Source organism: Oryctolagus cuniculus, chromosome 13, assembly GCF_964237555.1.
Source record: "Oryctolagus cuniculus chromosome 13, mOryCun1.1, whole genome shotgun sequence".
Classification (NCBI taxonomy): Eukaryota; Metazoa; Chordata; class Mammalia; order Lagomorpha; family Leporidae; genus Oryctolagus; species Oryctolagus cuniculus.
In genome coordinates this window covers 62,780,827-62,798,272 of record NC_091444.1, presented here as the reverse complement: position 1 = coordinate 62,798,272, position 17,446 = coordinate 62,780,827, and positions in this window count along the sequence as shown.

Genomic DNA, 17,446 nt, shown 5'->3' with positions numbered 1-17,446 from the left:
ATGGCCAAGAATAGTATCTTCAGAAATCAATCCATGCATCTATAACCAACTAATCTTTGACAAAGGAGCTAAGATCATTCCCTGGAGAAAAAAGTCTTTTCAACAAACGGTGCTAGGGAAATTGGATCTCTGCATGCACAAGTAAGAAACAAGGCCCCTACCTTGCACCTTATACAAAGATCAACTCAAAATGGATCAAGGATCTCAATCTACAATCTGATATAATCAAATTACTAAAGGAGAACATTGAAGAAACTGCAAGACATTGGTATAGGTGAAGACTTATGGGAAAAGACCCCAGAAGCACTGGCAACCAAAGCAAAAACAGACAAATGGGATTACATCAAACTAAGAGGCTTCTATACTGCAAAGGAAAGTGAAGAGGCAACTGACAGAATAGGAGAAACTATTTGCGAACTATGCACATGATAAAGTATTAATATTCAGAATCTATAGAGTTAAGGAAACTCAACAATAACAAAACAAAAACCAAAACCTTTTTTTTTCTCATAAAGTTTGGAAAATAACTAATGATGAAATATTCACAAATGATTCATAAAGGAATGTACTTTGTATATTGTACGTTGTTTTAAATGGGTAGAATCTGGGAACCATTGCAAGAGCTGGATAGATGTGAAAAAGGGTGAGGTCGTCTTGCATCAGAGCTAACAGAATGTACTTTTTCCTATGCTGGGGAGGTGGCATCCCCATATCTCCCTCTTCATCTCCCTGATACTTGAAATACCTTTATGAAGATGTCAGTTGTAACTCTGAAGAAGACTGAAGGTCTCACATGCAATTAACCCCTAGAGAAGAAAGCTTTGGCTTAAGTTTTCTGAGAGAGGAAAGTGGCTGGAACTGTGTCTCCAGAGAGCACATTGACTTGACGTTGGTGTGGACGAAGAGGCTGTGTATTTGGGGGTGGTGGTGAGGAGGGACATTCCGGGAACAACAAGGTGCTGTGGTTTCATCAATAGCAGTTTCATAAGTGTTTGCACAGATTGTGTCTGTGCCCTGATGTCTTCTCCACTCTCAGAGTTTGAACTACTGCCCTACCACTAGGAGACCCCATTTTTGGTCCAAGAGAAATCTGTTCAGGAAATAATGGTCCTGCCTCCTATTGGGTTGAAAGGAACAGGGTTAATTCCACTGCTTTTCATGCAAATGAACTGACCCAACCGGAGGCCAAGGGTTTTGCCTCTCAACTGTGTGATGCTCTTAGCTGTATGCTTTTTTTTGGGGGGGGGAGGGACAGGCAGAGTGGACAGTGAGAGAGAGAGACAGAGAGAAAGGTCTTCCTTTGCCGTTGGTTCACCCTCCAATGGCCACTGCCCCTGGCGCACCGCGCTGATCCGAAGCCAGGAGCCAGGTGCTTCCTCCTGGTCTCCCATGGGATGCAGGGCCCAAGCACTTGGGCCATCCTCCACTGCACTCCCTGGCCACAGCAGAGAGCTGGTCTGGAAGAGGAGCGACCGGAACAGAATCCGGCGCCCCGACCGGGACTAGAACCCGGTGTGCCAGCCCCGCAGGCAGAGGATTAGCCTAGTGAGCCATGGCGCCAGCCAGGTGTATGCTCTTTAAGTCTTACATAGCAAGCCTTCCCAAGTCCTCTGCTTTCTGTACTCATTTCCTTGCAGCTTACCCTTGAGTCCAGAAACTGCCTTTTATGTTGAAATTTAAAAAGCAAGCAAGCAAGCAGGAACAGGAGCCTTGGAGAAAAGTAATTACTGTATTTGATTATGAAAGAGCACTCTTAAGAGAATTGTGCTTAAATATTCTAGCCCCATCTCCTTTCGTCTTTCCTGCAAGAAGGTTTTTTGATCAATAGCCAAAGTATGAGAGAAGCCTCAGCCATCTGAGAGGCTTGGCTATAGTTCAGTTCCATGGCCCACAGAAATGTTTTCAGTTCTGCTTTGGTCTGATAGAACATTTCAAAGAAATGTCCCACTAACTTAATAGTTCTTACATTTGTGAGCCTTTTAAGAAAAAATGTAATCTGGATTAACACATAGTCATCATCTTGCTCCAGGGATTACACTTTCAAGGATTTTCACAGTGCTAATAGTTTGTCAGTCACACAGGAAATTTCCCAAGGATGTGGCAACTAAACACTTAGTTATAGCACTGAGCAGGGAATCTTTAAGCAATATTGCAAATTCTTAGAAAGGATGTCATGACCTTTATGGACAGTTGAGGGTCATTCCTTTGTTTTCTCTGTAGAGAAAGCAACAATTATGAGATTGCTTTGTCTCATTGTCTCGTGTCTAAGTACCCTTGGCTGGAATGTCATTTTCTACCTACATGTGTTCAATCAGCAAGCACTCAGTGAGGGAGTGCTTTGTTTCAGTTTTCTATTTGGTAATAGGGTACAAGTGTGAATAAGACAAAGTCCATGTCCCTTGTTAGTAGAAAGAAAAAAATCTAAGAAAATGATTTCAATACTATTTAAAGGCAATGATAGGTGCCGGTGCTGCGGTGCAGTTGGTTAAAGCCCTGGCCTAAAGTGCCGGCATTGCACATGGGTGCCAATTCTGATCCAGCTCTCTGCTATGACCTGAGAGAGCACTGGAAGATGGCCCAAGTCCTTAGGCCCCTGCACCCACATGGGAGACCTAGAGGGGGCTCCTGATTCCTGGCTTCGGATTGACATAGCTCCGGCCATTGCAGCCATCTGGGGAGTGAACCAGCAGATGGAAGACCTCTCTCTCTGTCTCTACCTCTCTCTGTAACTGTCTTTCAAATAAATAAAATAAATAAATCTTTTTTAAAAAATAAAGGCAATGATAGACCTATGATCTGGATCTTAGCTGCTCCTCTCCATCAATGGTGATTTAGAGAAGATTGGCTTAACCACTCTTATTCCTCTTTGGTTTTGGTCACATTGAGCCCCAAAGTCCTCCTTCCCTATTTGAAGTCTCAAACCTGCCACATAGTTTCACCTCAAGGAGTCCCACTATGCTTTATGTGGTTTGGGAGCCAGCTGGTACTTAAGCCTTCAGGAACGCTGGGTCTATTAAGCTAAGCTTTTCACAGTTAGAAACTACATAGCAGGAAAGTAGAGTGTGATTCATCCTCTTGAAGATCATGAAATCCTTCATACAGAAAGTAATGATATATTAGTAAGAGTTTTACAAACATGGATCCTGGGAAGTAGATCCCATGCCCCATAAGACTGTGATACATGGCTGCCCTTGCCCAGCTCAACAGTCAACATACCGTTTTCTTGGCCACAGATAAAACCTTTCCCTCCCTCACTCTATTACTCTATAATTTGATGATAAGCATTTCTTGAACGATGCTATGGGAATAGAGATGTCATGGAAGAGTGTGGGGGTTTGCATGCTTGTATACATGCGTGAGAAATCCATTTTATATGGGAACAGGCCACGTGTAGGTCAATTAAAGTGAGTGTTTCACCATCTGTTTTAGAAAGCAGGCCAATACAATTGGTTATCTGTGTTTTTTATGAAACAAACAAATGAAGGAGAAGATGGGTTTTCATAAAAGTCTTACAGTGCTCTTAAACATCAGGCTAATTCAGCCCTAAAAATCTCACCCAACTGGAGGTTCACAAGACAAGAATTCCTGGGGTAGGTATTTGGTACAGTGGTTAAGATACTGCTTGGGACCCACATCCTATTTCAGAGTGCTTGTGCTCAGTTCCTGACTCTGCTTCCCATTATAGCTTCTGGTTAATGTGCACTCTGGGAGATAGCAGGTGAAGTAATTGAGTGCCTGCCACCCATATTGGAGACCCGGCTTGACCTTTACCCTCCTGGTTTAATGCCTGGTCCAGGCCTGGCTGTTGAAGGCATTTGGGGAGTGAATCAGCAGATGGTAATATGTACTCTCTCTCTCTTCAATAAATAAGTACATTTTAAAAAATACAAGGGCAAAATTTAAAAAAAAATGAAAAAAATAGAAAAGTTCAGAGTTGTTGAGATACCAATTATTGTTGAAGTACCAATGGTTGAAGTACCATTGATACAATAAATCAGATGTCTGTAGCTTACATATTGAAGACATGACTTAAGTCAGCCATTTCCTAAAATGTGCTTTGACTCACATGGTTCATGAACAAGAAGGAGGAACTTTGTCATGTTTCTTTTTTTCTTTTCCCAGTTACCTTAGCGGTTAGTATAATGATTGAAACAGACTGGATGCAGAATACTGGATCAGATATCTAACTGCTTCAAAGGTTTCTAACGCATGACCTATACTCTGCCTTCTGCTGCAGAAGAGGACAGAGTGTCTCTATTTTGATGCCCCTGTCCACGTCCCAGTTAGGCAGTGAGGCTACTTGTTCATCTCTCTTACGAAGATCAAAGGAGATTACACAAGACGAAGGGGTCAGAAAACAGACGTTGTAGAGATCTTTCTGCTTCTGAGTAGAAGTCATATTGTCTGTTCCTTTCCTCCAGAGAGTGGTAATAAGAATCACTTTTCAGGTTAGTGGCCAGCTCGTGAGTCAGACAGAGTGGGTTTGAATACCAGCTCCTCTGGAGTTTATGAGACATGTGACCTGGCTAATATAAGCCTACAAAACCACAGAAGAATTAGAAAACTAATATACCGCAGGAACATAATGGAGCAAACACATCATAAACAATGACATTCATGGGATACTTTAAGCCACATGAAATCACCAGTGAGTATTTCCCCCTCTCTTGAGATTAAGGCACATTCAAAACAGCAAATTAGTTACTTTCTCTCAGAAAACAAGATATCTAGCTCACTCATTTTTAAATTTTAGTAGTTACAATTGGAAAAACAGGGCCATAAAATTTTATGTAAAAAGTAAATGGGAACATTCAGACATGTTTCAACAATTCAGTATTGAGAGAAGATAAAAATGGAGAAAAGGGAAGAAAATAGTGGTGGTATGAGCAAAGAAGGGAAAGAGATTTTAGGAAGACAGAGAGCTTGAAAGAGAGTGGAAAAGAGAGCCACACTAAGTGTTGAAGATAATGCAAGCTGGAGGGTGTGCCCTGCAATTTGATTCTTGTGGCATTTGAGTTTCTGAATATTATCATTCATTCTTTCTGTGTTGTCAAGCAATTTCTAGTTTAACAACCATTGTTCCCAACCTTTAATTGCATTTGAGATAATTGTAAGACATGAGAGTCAACAACCAGCTGTTGGAAATGCAGAGCAAGGTAGAATGTGGAAAGGCAGCATAGGCAATACCAAGTGCAGAGGGGAACAAAAGAGAGGGAGAAAAAGGGAGGGGGGCAGGAGCTGAATTTTCAAAGATGTGTAATTGGGCCCAAGAAAGAGACGGAAGAGGGTGAGTCAAGTAGAGCAGTGCCAAAGAGCCAAAGCAGAATAGAATTTTATGAAAGAAGAGGTGGTTGACAGTGTCAAATATTATAAAGGTCAAGTAGGATAAAGGCTACAAACATTTATAAATCTGTCTTGAATAAAACTGACCTTTGGAATTATAATAGTGAGATGATCTTTCTGGAGGGCAATTTGGCAATATGTTTTCAGTGTCTTTAAAATGTTTATATCCCTTGACACAGCACATCTATTTCTAGTTATTTTTCTTTGGAAAATAGTCAAAGATTAGAAATAGAAAAGTAAAACATGAAAATTGTAAAAACAATTTAATTATTTTTATAATTATAAAATGTGACAAATTAAATGAATGATAGTGGGTTAAACCAAATGAATATATATATATAAAATATATATTTGGTCAAATACTATAGTTATGAAAAATCATATTTAAGTGAATTTTTAAAATAGAAATATAACATCCCTACAATGAAGTACACAAATCACAAGTGTACTGCTCTATGAATTTTTACAAAGTGTACACATGCCTGTTGCCACCACCCAAAATGAGTTAAACATTATTGATATCTCAGAAGCCTCTTTCATGAGTCTCTTGATCACCACCTCTCCAAAGGTATTCGCTAGCTTACTTCCTTTCATTCTAGATTAGTTTTACATATTCTGGAACTTTATATCTATGGAGTTTCCCAGCATGTACTCTATTGTGTGTCTTCAGTTGCTCAAAGAAACTGTTTAAGAGCTTTCTAAAAATGTAGTATACTCAACAGCTTCTTTTCAATGCTCTATTTATTTTGTTGTTGATGAACATTTGAATTATTACCAATTTTTAAAAGATTGCAAGTAATGTTGCCAAGAATATTCCCATATATGTCCCATTCACAATAGCTACAAAAACAATCAAATACCTTGGACTAAACTTAGGACGTTAAAGTTCTCTACGATGAGAATTACAAAATCTTAAAGAAAGAAATAAGAGGATACCAAAAAATAGAAAAATCTTCCATGCTCATGGATCAGAAGAATCAGTATCATCAAAATGTCCATTCTCCCTAAAGCAATTTATAGATTCAGTGAGATACCAATCAAAATACCAAGGACATTCTTCTCAGATCAGGAAAAAAATGATGCTGAAATCTATATTGAGGCACAGGAGACCTCAAATAGCTAAAGCAATCTTGTACAACAAAAACAAAACTGGAGGCATCACAATACCAGATTTCAGGACATACTACAGGGCAGTTGGAATCAAAACAGCATGGTACTGGTACAGAAACAGGTGGATAGACCAATGGAACAGAATTGAAACACCAGAAATCAACCCAAACATCTACAGCCAACTTATATTTGATCAAGGATCTAAAACCAATTCCTGGAGCAAGGACAGTCTATTCAACAAATGATGCTGGGAAAACTGGATTTCTACCTGCAGAAGCATGAAGCAAGACCCCTGCCTTACACCTTACACAAAAGTATACTCAACAAGGATTAAAGATCTAAATCTAAGACCCGACACTATCAAATTATTAGAGAACACTGGAGAAACCCTGCAAGATATAGGCATAGGCAAAGACTTCTTGGAAAAGACCCCGGAGGCGCAGGCAGTCAAAGCGAAAATTAACAATTGGGATTACATCAAAATGAGGTTTCTGTACTGTAAAAGAAACAGTCAGGAAAGTGAAGAGGTAACTGACAGAATGGAAAAAAAATATTTGCAAACTATGGAACAGATAAAGGATTAATAACCAGAATCTACAAAGAGATCAAGAAATTCCTCCACAACAAAACAAACAACCCACTCAAGAGATGGGCCAAGGACCTCAATAGACTTTTTTCAAAAGAGGAAATCCAAATGGCCAACAGAGACATAAAAAAATGTTCAGGATCACTAGCAATCAGGAAAATGCAAATCAAAACCACAATGAGGTTTCACCTCACCCCGGTTAGAATGGCTCACATTCAGAAATCTACCAACAACAGATGCTGGCGAGGATGTGGGGAGAAAGGGACACTAACCCACTGTTGGTGGAAATGCAAACTGGTAAAGCCACTATGGAATTCAGTCTGGAGATTCCTCAGAAACCTGAATATAACCCTACCATACAACCCAGCCATCCCATTCCTTGGAATTTACCCCAAGGAAATTAAATTGGCAAATAAAAAAGCTGTCTGCACTTTAATGTTTATTGCAGCTCAATTCACAATAGCTAAGAACTGGAATCAACTTAAATGCCCATCAACAGTGGACTGGATAAAGAAATTATGGGACATGTACTCTATAGAATACTATACAGCAGTAAAAAAAAAACACAATAAAATATGGTAATTTGCAACAAAATGGAGGAATCTGGAAAACATCATGCTGAGTGGATTAAGCCAGTCCCAAAGGGACTGATTGTTCTCCCTGATTGGTGACAACTAACTGAGCACCAAAAAGGAAACCTGTTGAAGTGAAATGGACACTATGAGAAACAATGTCAAACTGTTTTCAGAAAGTCACTGTACCATTTTCCATTTCCTTGATTTGCAAAGTACTTTTTTCAGTAATTCTGTATCTTTCAGCACTTTATATTTTTCTCATCCTAAGCAACTTTTTAAAAAATGATTTATTTATTTGAAACACTGAGTTAGAGAGAGATAGGCGAGGAGAGAGAGAGAAATCGTCCATCTGCTGGTTCATTCCCCAAATGGTCCCAGTGATCAAGCCTGGGTCAGGCTGAAGCCAGGAGCCTAGAACTATATCCTGGTCATCTGTATGGGTGGCAGGGGAACAAATACTTGGGACATACTCTGCTGCTTTTCCAGGTGCCTTCGTAGAGAGCTGGACTGGAAGTGGAGCAGCCAGGACTCAAAGTGGAGCTCATGGGATGCTGGTTTTCATATGGCAGCTTTACTCACTGCATCACAACACCAGCCCTGCTAAACTACTTTTTAGTATGAGTGCGCTGATTGTGAATTTAGTTTGTGTGTCTAACTAACATCCTCTGTATACATCTTCTCATGTGCTTATTTATCATCTGCAAATCTTTTTGAAGTGTATGTTCAATATTTTGACTTAATTTTTCTTAGATTGTTTGATTTATTATTCAATCATTAGAGTTCTTTATGTATTTTCAGTATGTATCTTTCCCCAGAAATGTGTATTTCAATATTTTCCTCAGGTCTATGGTGTGTCATTTATTTTCTTAATGATATCTTTCTTTTTAAAAACATTTTAATTTTATTGAAAAGATAGAGATATAACATGAGAGAGATATTGACAGTCTCCCATCTGCTGGTTCACTCTCCAAATGCTTGCAACAACTAGGGCTTGGCCAGGTCAAAGCCAAGAGGTTGGAACTCAGTCTGGATCTCCCATGTGTGGGGACCCAACTACTTGGACTATCATCTACTTCTTTCCAGGGTGCACATCACAGGAAGCTAGACTGGAAGCAGAGTATCCAGCATATAAATCAGGCACTCTGATACAGGATGAGAATATGCCAAGCAGCAACTTAAACCATTCTACTAAGCATCTTCCTTTTAATAGTATCTTTCAAATTATTTTTTTGTGGTCTGTGTTTTATTATCTTATCAAAGAAATCTTTTTCTAACTGAAGATCACAAAGATTTTATTCTATGATTTTTGCTAGATGTTTTATAGTTATAGTTTTTATATTTAGGATTGCAATCAGTTTTGAGTTAGTTTTTCTATACACTATGAAAATATTGCAGAAACAGGTTTATATCTGGGCTTTATTCTGTTCCATTGATATTTATGTCTATCTTTATGCCAATATCCATAATTTTAATTACCATAGATTTGTTATAGAAAGTCTTGAAGTCAGGTAATACAATTTCTCTAAATTTGTTCTCTTCCTTCCCTCTCCCACAAATAATGTTGTTTTGGGTATTTAGGTCTTTTGAATTTCCATATATACTTCAGAAATGCTTGTCAATTTCTACTCAAAAAAAAAAAAACTAGTGGGATTTTGTTTGAGATTGCATTGAATCTATAAATCAATAGCATGTGAAGGACCACTACTTTAGTACTGAGTCTTCTTATCCATTAACAATGTATAGCTCTCAGGCTACTCTGGGCTTGTGTTGCTGTTCTACTCGAGGACACTCTGCTGCCTGGTCTCTGAGGCTACCACCAGGACCCAGGAATAGAGTTGAGGGGTCTCAGTTGTCCCTATATTTTAAGTGGTGTGGCATCCTACAAATGGTGACTACAAAGAAAAGTAAAGTTGATTCAGAGTGTTGATCTTTCCAGTTACTTTTTGTTGAAATAAAAGGCAAAACCATGTTCTTAGCTCGTGGTAATGCATTAACAGTAATGGAAAAAGCCCATCTGAAGTGTCATTACAGCTCAAAACATGCTAGCCTCTGCAGGGAGCAACCCAGACTGGACTGAGTTACTGGAATTAAGACTTATTCTGTGCATCTGCTCTCCCACAATATGGCGCTGGGAGAGGAGAAAACAGCTTCTACGCAGCTGCCTCTTGCCAACTTGAGTGATGACCTCCAGGAGCTGATCCTGCTCCTGATTGGAGGAGAGCAGCGTACTCGGCGTGTGGGCAGCCGAGTTGGGATTGGTGAAGAGGACTATAAAGGAGGAGAGAGACAACATGCACCAGGAACATCTAAGGGGAACATCTATCTGAAGGAACACCTGTGCAGCCCCCGAGAGAGCCGGCCGGCGGTGTGCCGCTCCCCTGCGGAAGTGGGGAAGGTGGCAGGGGGAACCGCCCTTCCACGGAGGTGGAGGGACGGCAGCCAACCCGGGAAGAACCAGCAGCAAACCCGGGGAGGGCCGAGCAGACGAAAGATCAACGCAGAATCCTGTGTCGTTCCTCCACGAAGACGGGGAGCGACATAATGGTGCCGTGACTCGGATAGGAAACTTAGGAGGGAAGAAACGGGAAGAAGTGGAAAATACCGGAGAAAGAGACTAGCAAAGAGCCTAGGGAAAAGCCGGACAGAAAAGGTGCCGGAAGAAGCTATCGAAAGCCTAGGCATAGACTTGGATACGGACTGTGGGAAAGAAGTTAGGATTTAAAGTGAAAGCAAGAAGAAACTTAGACTCAGATACGGACTACAGGTTGAAAGTGAAAGTGAAACCTATAAGAAACTTAGACTTGGATACGGACTGTGGGGAGAGGCCAGGAGAAATGAGGGAGGAATATTTTTGGAAGAAAACTTAGGGAAACATACTGGGTAGAAAAATATGTTAGGGAGGATGAAGCCACGAGTGCAGGCCGAGGCGGAGATGGAAGCCATCTTGGAATTCTTCAAGTCAGCCCGGGGAGCAAAAGGCGAAAATCTGGAACCAGAGGCAGAGACGTGGGCCACCAGGTTGGAATTCGCCAGGTTAGTCCGGGGAACTTGGACTGAATACCGGTGGTGGCGGAAACGTGAGCTGTGCTGTGTGACTCGTGGAAGCCACCACGTGCAGAGAGAGCGCGTGGGGCACAAGTAGATAGGGAACCCGGGGCTAGCGCGAGGCCGTGGTGCGGACGCGAAGGGGCGCGGAGACCGCGGAGTGCGCGCGCGAAGCCGGGAAGCCGCGCAGATGAGAGAAGCGCGGGCTGAAGCGGCGCAAAGCTGGGAAGCCGCCGCGGGGCGGTGAGGCGCCGAGAAGCAGCCTCGGGGCGGGCGCCGGGAAGCCGCGAAGATAAGAGAAACAGAAGTTTAGAAGTAAAATGAGAGAAATAGGAATGCTGGTAGATAGAAGTAAAATAGGAGAAATAGGAATGCCCGGAGATAGAGAAATAGAGAAAAATAAGGCCTCCCCACAACACGCACGGCAATGAGAGAGCTTGGATTCGGTCTGCCTTATTAGTAAGACGATAAGCACCTGTGGGCGGCTGCAGGTCACCGAAGACAGGCATGTTATCAACACCAATAAGTCTCCCCACAATACGGCAATGAGAAGGCTTGGGTTCGGTTTGCCTGATTGATAGGGCTTGTAAGCACCTGCAGACAGTTCTAGCAGAGCAGAGCATGCGCTGCAGGGCACCGAACACAGGCACGCATCAGCACCTAAAAACCTCCTCACAACATGGCGAAGAGAGGACCCGGATTCGGTTTGCCTGACTGATAGGGCTTGTAAGCACCTGTGGGCAACTCTAGCAAGCAGAGTAGAGTGTGTGCCGCGGGACACCGAAGACAGGCGCGTATCAACGCCAAAAAATAAAAAGAAAGGGGGATCTGTGGGGAGCAACCCGGACTGGACTGAGTTACTGGAATTAAGACTTATTCTGTGCATCTGCTCTCCCACAATATGGCGCTGGGAGAGGAGAAAACAGCTTCTACGCAGCTGCCTCTTGCCAACTTGAGTGATGACCTCCAGGAGCTGATCCTGCTCCTGATTGGAGGAGAGCAGCGTACTCGGCGTGTGGGCAGCCGAGTTGGGATTGGTGAAGAGGACTATAAAGGAGGAGAGAGACAACATGCACCAGGAACATCTAAGGGGAACATCTATCTGAAGGAACACCTGTGCAGCCCCCGAGAGAGCCGGCCGGCGGTGTGCCGCTCCCCTGCGGAAGTGGGGAAGGTGGCAGGGGGAACCGCCCTTCCACGGAGGTGGAGGGACGGCAGCCAACCCGGGAAGAACCAGCAGCAAACCCGGGGAGGGCCAAGCAGACAAAAGAACAACGCAGAATCCTGTGTCGTTCCTCCACGAAGACGGGGAGCGACAAGCCTCAGTCAAAGATAAGCTGGTTTTAGCTGTGTGGATTGATTTCTGGAGTTTCTATTCTGTTCCATTTGTCTACGTGTCTGTTTTTGTGCCAGTAGCAGGCTGTTTTGAATATAAGTACCCTGTGGTGTGTCTTGAAATCTAGTATTGTGATGCCTCTGGTTTTGTTTTTGTTGTATAGATTGCTTTAGCTATGAGGGATCTCTTATGTTTCCATATGAATTTTAGCATTAATTTTTCTAGATCTGAGAGCATTAAGGAAACTTAAAATAGACCCTTGTAAAAATTAAATTGTGGGAATAGGAGAGGGAGGAGGAAGAAGGGCAGGTTTGTGGGCAGGAGGGAGGGTAGGGTGGGAAGTATCACTATGTTCCTTAATCTGTATATATGAAATACATGAAACTTATATAACTTAAATAAAATTTTTAAAATCCTTCAAAAAATAAAAAAAAATGCTAACCTCAATGAATTGGGTGGCCAAATGCATCTGGATAAAATCCATGCTCTTCAACAGAGGTTGGAATCACAACAAGCCACTTGCACTAGACCTCGTTGTGACAGAGACAGCATTGTTCACGTGAGACATGTAGTGAGTGCCCTGAGATAGGAAGCTGAGGCCTCATGTAGAGGAACAGTTTGTGAAAGAGCCTGTGGCGGCTGCTTCAGAGTTGGTAGCACCGAAGTACTGTGGTTTCCGATGTTAGTTTGTTTCAGAGAACTGACTCAGATCAGATTATTGATCTAGCACAAGATCTTGAAAAACACAGAGATTCTGCAGGAAGTTTCCAGGTTTTATCTCTGGCTTGTTATGAGACAAAAGATATAATAAATACTGCCCAACTGGCCATTTTTTTGTGGGATAACTGCAGAGTTGGATTCAAGAAAAACTGCTGTTACTGGCAGCCATCCATGGCATTATAAGGGGTGAGGACTTGTTTGAGAGACTTGTTTTATCGATGAAAAAACTTGAGCTAACATTTGAAAAGTTAAGTGGCCTTATTGCAGATGGAGCGCCAGCTCAATTGTATTTGTCAAGTAAGAACTGAATCGTTCCAGTCTTGATCCAAGTGATTTATTTATATGCCATGGGCATCATACACCAAGGAAGTCTACACAGTTGTTGGGGCTCAACAGTGTGATATCAACAGTAGTGTCACACATGTTTTCTCAATGGCAGACGGTTTAACAGCTGCCAGTTTAGTGAATGATCTTGAATATGAGTGTGATGATCTTGTTTATCACTGTGACGTGCAGCGGTTGATTGCAGGAACATGCTCAGGAGATTTTACAATGAAGTCCAGCAGTTCATGGAAATAAAAAGAGAATCTGTCAGGAAACTCAATAATAGCAAGTAGCTGTGTGATCTCACATTCATGGTGGACATTACCAAGTATCCATACCAGCTAACATCACACACCTTACCAAGTGTCCATTCTTTTAAGTTGATAATTTTGTAAGGCCCTCAAATGATTTTAGAAATATGCAAATGGCCCTTGGTAATAAAAGTGTTTCCATTGCTTCCTTAAATAAAGCTGTTCAACATTATAGATAAATACAAATAAATTATAAAAATAAATTTATAAGTAAAACTTTGAAAATAATAATACAAAACAACAGCAACAACAACAAAATATAGCTGTCCATTATTTTGGTCTTCTTTAATTTGTCTCATCAATGTTTTATATTTTTGCATATAAAAATTCCTAAACATTTCATGCTTTGATAACATTATAAATGCATTTTTATTTCAATTTCAAATTGTTCATTTTTACTACATATAAATACAGTTGACAATGGATAAACACTGTTGTATCCTGCCAGCTTTGTTAAATTCACCAATCACTTCTAACATCTTATAGACCATTATATCACACACTATTAGTATATTTCCTCTTTTCCAAACTGTGCTATTTTCTTTTTTTGCATAACTTCATTCACTGGGATCTCAAGTTGAATTCTGAAGTGTAGAAATCAAACTGTTTTATTCCTGATTTCAGAAGGAAGATACACAGTCATTTCCTATTTGGAGGTTAGCTATAGGATGCTTATAGACATCATTTTGGCAAAATTCCCTTCTCCTACTAATTTCCGTTAGGCTTCATAATGAATGGATGTTAAATTTTGTCAGATACATTAACTGAAATGACTCTATGTTTTTATTTTATTTTTTGCAGCTATGGTGAATTATGCTGATCGATTTTTGAATGTAGAATCAACCTTGCATTCCTAGATGAAATCCAACTTCGTCATGAAGTATTACTTGTTAATATTTTATTAATGACTTTTGCATACATGCTGATTAGGTATATTGTTGCATAATATTCTTTTCCAGTAATGTCTTTGTATAGTTTTAGTGTCAGGATAGTTATGACTGATGACTAATTACTAATGTCTTCCACATTAACCATAGATTATTCATTGGATTATTAGTTTCCAAATATTTGTGAATTTTCTAGTTATCTGATTATTATTAATTTATAGCTTAATTATGCTACAGGTAGATAAGATTTGATTATAGCATGACATATGATAAATCTTTCACGTACACGTCCAGAAAATATACTCTTTTATTGTTGGTTATGGTGTTTTATGTGTTATAAGTGCCTGTGCAAATTATGCAAATTAAAAATTCATGATCAAATCTCTATGCTTATCAATTACATTAAATCTTTCACTATTATTATGAATGTATTTTGTTTCCTTATGCATTATGAGGCAGTCTTAAGTGCTTATCATATAGAATCATATCTTGCTATTGATTTTTAAAAATCATTATGAAGTGCTCCTGTTGTCTCTAATAATACTCTTGTCTTGAAATATTTTCGCTAGATTTTAAGGTATCTGTTCTGGTTTGCTTCTGACTAGTGTTTATATGGTATATCCTACTCCATCCTTTTACATTTAATTTCCCTGTGTCTTATATTTAAGCCATGTCTTTTGTAAGCCCCAGACAGTTTTCTTTTCTTTTTTAAATTCAGTCTGATAGTGCTCTACTTGGCATGGGTTGTCCATTCCCATTTTCAGGAATTCTTGATTAAGTTCTTCAGGTACCATATCATTAGTTATTCAGCTCACCTGTTTTACTTTCCCCATATCCTCCTTCTTTTTGTCTTCTTTTAGTTTTTTTTTTTTAATTTTTTCTTTTAATAAACCTGAAATTTTCAAGCTTAGGTTAAAAAGCAGCCAAGTTCATAAGTATACATTAGCAGTATCTGCAATAACATACAAGAATATCCTAGTGAAGCTACTTTAAAGAAATAATGGTTATAGTTTTCTAGGCATTTTGTTTTTGTTTTGTACTTTTTTTTTGACAGGTAGAGTGGACAGTGAGAGAGAGAGGCAGAGAGAAAGGTCTTCCTATTTCCATTGGTTCACCCTCAATGGCCGCTGCGGCTGGCGCGCTGTGACCAGCGTACCACGCTGATCCGAAGCCAGGAGCCAGGTGCTTCTCCTGGTCTTCCATGTGGGTGCAGGTCCCAACCACTTGGGCCAACCTCCACTGCACTCCCCGGCCAGAGCAGAGAGCTGGACTGGAAGAGGAGCAACTGGGACAGAATCCGGCGCCCCAACCGAATCTAGAACCCAGGGTGCTGGTGCCACAGGTGGAGGATTAGCCTATTGAGCCGCAGCACCTGCCGGCATTTTATTTTTGTTTTGCTTTTTCTTTTGTTTCTTCATTCTTTTAAAAAATTTTAATTAGTTTGTGACAGTTTGTCTTCTTTTAAGTTAATAATTTTTTTAAAAGATTTATTTACTTATTTGAAAGTCAGAGTTACACAGAGTAAGAATGAGAGGCAGAGAGAGAGAGAGAGTTCTTTCATCCGCTGGTTCACTCCCCAATTGACTGTAGTGGCCAGAGCTGTGCCAATCCGAAGCCAGGAGCCAGAAGCTTCCTCCAGATCTTCCCATGTGGATGCAGGGGCCCAAGAACTTGGGCCATCGTCCACTGCTTTCCCAAGCCATAGCAGAAAGCTGGATTGGTAGTGGAGCAGCAGGGACTGGAACTAGTGCCCATATGGAATGCCAGTGCAGCAACCAGTAGCTTTAGCCGCTATGCCACAGTGCTGGCCCCAAGTTAATGATTATCATTGCATTTTATTTTACAAAGGTTAAACTATGCATTCTTGTGTAAATTAAATGTATTAGCACTTTTATCATACCCTGGACAGTGCAAAAATTTTAGAATACTTTATCTTCTACCTTCTCTTTTTGCAAATGTTTTTGTTATTATTTTAATTCTACATACATTGAGCATCTTACAAAACCTTACTGTCATTTCTTTTTATAGTTAATAGTAATTTATACTCACCCACATTTATATCACATCTGTGACCTTCATTCCTTTCTGAGGTTCTGTGTTTCAGTTTAGGATCTATTTTTCTGTTTGTCTGCACCTCCTTCTATTGTCTTTAAACATAGATTTAGTCACAACACATTTTCTTAGTTTCTGTTTGTATGAAAATATCTTTATTTCATCTTCATTTGTCTGGAATATTTTCTCTGGATATCAAATTTTAAGGAAGTTTGTCTTTCTTCCTCACAGTAAAGATATCATCACATTCTTTTTGAAAAAAAAATTGTGAGAGAGAGATAAAGCGATTGATCAATCTTTAGTCTTAGGATTCACTCTTCAAATGCCTGCAATAGTCGGGGCTGGCCCCCACTGAATCAAAGGGCTCAGAATTCAATCTGGGTTTCCCATGTGGGTGGAAAGGACCCAACTATTTTAGTCGCCTCTCCGTCCCTGGGTACACATTAGCAGGAAACTAGAATCAGAAGCTAAGCAGGGACTGGACCCAGGCACTTTAATATGGGCTGTGGGCCTCCCAACCAGCATCTTAGCCACTGTGCCAAACACCCCTCACTCCCTCTCCTTGAAATTTATTTGAAAGTCAGAATTATGGAGAGAGAGAGGGAGAGACAGAAAGAAATCTTTTACCCGCTGGTTCATTCCCCAAATGGCAGTAATGGCTAGGGCCGGGCCAAGCCAAAGCCAGGAGGTGGAGATTCATCCGGGTCTCCCACATGGGTGCAGGGGTCAGAGCACTTGGGCCGTCTTCTGCTGCTTTCCCAGGCACATTACCAGAGAGCTGGATTGGAAGTCCCAAATGGACTACGGGATGCCAGCACTACAGACAGTGGTTTAACCTGCTGCACCACAGTGCTGGCCCCTCCAGTTTTCCTTATTAAGAATTCAGTCTCAGTATTATTATTGTCCTTGTAAAATATGTGAGTTTTTTTTTTCTGGCTTTTTAAACATTTCATTAACAATTTTTTTATTTAATTTTAATAGTGTTACTACAAATTGCTTTGATCTGGTTTTATTCTTATTTATGCTACTTGGTGTTTGTAATGCCTCTCAATTTCTGACGACTCATTGGCCATTGTCTTTTAGAATATTGCTTCACCTAGTCTTATATTATGTATCTTCAATTACCTATATATTTACCCTACATTATCTTTGTATTT